Source organism: Peromyscus leucopus, chromosome 9, assembly GCF_004664715.2.
Source record: "Peromyscus leucopus breed LL Stock chromosome 9, UCI_PerLeu_2.1, whole genome shotgun sequence".
NCBI lineage: Eukaryota > Metazoa > Chordata > Mammalia > Rodentia > Cricetidae > Peromyscus > Peromyscus leucopus.
Window position 1 is genome coordinate 99,176,360 of NC_051070.1, and position 2,538 is coordinate 99,178,897.

A 2,538-nucleotide genomic window follows, 5' to 3' on the forward strand; every position below is an offset into this window, starting at 1 on the left:
GGAATTTTTACCACTATTTTTATGGTGATGACATTCAAAATTCTCTCCTCTGGCTAACCTAGAGGTACTCAGAATTGAGAGAGTGAAAAGCTGGTGGAATAGACCAAAGCTGCTTAATGGTGTGTACTTTTTGTAGTACTGATGTACAACTTGATCCTTAATTTTGCTGAATATCACCATCCTTTTATTCCAGATTCAGTGTGCCTGCAAACATTTTCATTTTAATGGTCTAATCTTTTGCAGTGGGAAAAATTAGTTTAATTACTGTGGTGGTTTGAAAGAAAATGCCCCCCCCCCAAAGGGAGTGGCACTATTAGGAGCTTAGCCTTGTTGGAGTAGGTGTGATTTTGTTGAAGAAAGTGTGTCACTGTGGAGGAAGGTTTTGAGGTCCCATATGTACCCAAGCCACATACAGTGTCTCAGATCACTGCCTGTTGCCTGCAGGTCTAGATGAAAGAACCTTCAGCTCCTTCTCCAACACCATATCTGCCTGCATGCTGCCTTACTTTCCACCATGATGACAATGGACTAAACATCTGAACTGCAAGCACACCACCCCAATTAAATGTTTTCCTTTATAAGAATTGCCATGGTCATGGTGTCTCTTCACAGTAATAGAAAGCCTAACTAAGATAATCACTTATGCTTACATCCTTTGTAGCCACCATTTTCCCATATATTTTCTCCTCTTCTGGATTCATTGTTATCCCTGAGTCTGACTCAGATAGAAGATCTAGATCTCTTCACAATGAGCCCAGGATTGATCTAGCAGCAGAGACAGTCTGCCAAAATGAGCCTAGCTGCCATCAGCAAGAAAGTCTATGACTCTGGTGGACAGTCAGGATTAGCCATTCTATTTGAGACCCATCTCCCTTTAGGACAAAGAATATCTGCTTCTCACTCTCTCACTGAGTTCTGGCCAGGACTACTTTAAACAAAACTGTACCTTACCTGGAACCACATAGGAACTCAGCCTATGACCAGCCAAATCTAGCTCTCACCCATACCCTTTAAGGACTGTTCCAGGCTGTACAAAGTCCAAAAATCACCCCCACACACACCTTCCTGTCTTTTGTTAGAGCCCAGTGTTGGTTGGGGTCCAGCCCCAATCCATCAAAAGGTCTCTTGAAGGGGGAGAGTGAGGAATTGAGAAATGCTAGATAGGAAATATAGAAGTAGATGAGGAAAAAAGAGACCCAAGATAACTTCAGGAGGTCCCTGGGTCAATATCCAGCAGCCTCCAGTTTATTTCTAATGGGCTTTTTATACACTAGCAGGGGGAGAGGCAAAAACCTCCCCATTTCAAGATCAAACCACAATATACAACCAAGTGTAGACCCTTCAAAACACCTGGCAACCACGCCTCACAGCAAAGCTTCTTGTGATTAGGCCTTGAAGTATAAGACATCGGGTAACTATGTTTTTACACCTTATTATGCAGCCTTGGAGAACAACATGAACTCTGACTCTCTGACCTTGAATCAAACTACAAGTTGGAATCTTTGTGGGATCCCACAGTCTTGGACCGCCTGCCTCCCACGATGGAGTTCTCTGAGGCTAGGTAGACCTGCAAAGACACAGTTCCCTCCTCTGACAGACTCTCACTCATGGGTGTGAATGATGGTGAGCCATACCAGACCATACTGCCTTGGAGAGTCCCAGAGAACACATCTCTCCAGAGCTTTTTGTGAAAAATATATAGAACAGACATGACAAGACAATATATATAGCTAATAAAATAAGTAATTTCTCCTATTTTTTCTTGTTTCAATTTCCATCTGGACAATGGCTTGGAAAAATGATATTATATACAAAATATATTTTTTTAAAAAAAATGGGGGGTTTCTTTCTAGTATTTGTGGTTTTATACCCACGTCTTTGAGAACTAAAAACTCAACACCATTGGATTTGGAAGAATTCAGGAAGGAAGTTTTCCTGAAAGCTCTAGATGTATCCTGAAACTTCAAAGGGACCAAAAGATCTGTCTGACCATGGTGTCATAGTGCCTGAGCCTACTGGTTCATCAAGAAAAAGTGTGCTCCAGGCCCTCCAAGACTTTCCCACTCCCCTGCCTCTGTGTGAACACTCATTTCAACAATCCTACTTTCACAAACCCTGAAAAGAAAGACAGAACTTGGATACCCAACTCTACAGAGAGTAAAGAAAAAGAAACCCCAGACCTGTTCTTGAGTGTAGATAGTCAAGCCAAGCTTGAGAACAGCCACCAACAGAGCAATGGGGAAAACACTCCCTTCGAATCTGGCTACATCATGGAAGTTTAATTAAGTGTTCCTATGGGGCTCCACCTGCCAGCAACCTGGGAAATGCTTTTCACTTCATTCCTAAAGGAGAGGCAATATCTGAGACTTGAAAAACTCAAGACCTCCATCCTTTGCACAGTAGTAGTTTCTTTTCTAGAACTTTCTTTCCAAGCATTCTTGTTCTTTGTAGAGATGTACATTCTTTTGGTCCATCTCTTGCCTCTTTTTGTTGCTTCTGCAAATTCTGTCCACAATAAATCACACAAGTAACCAGATG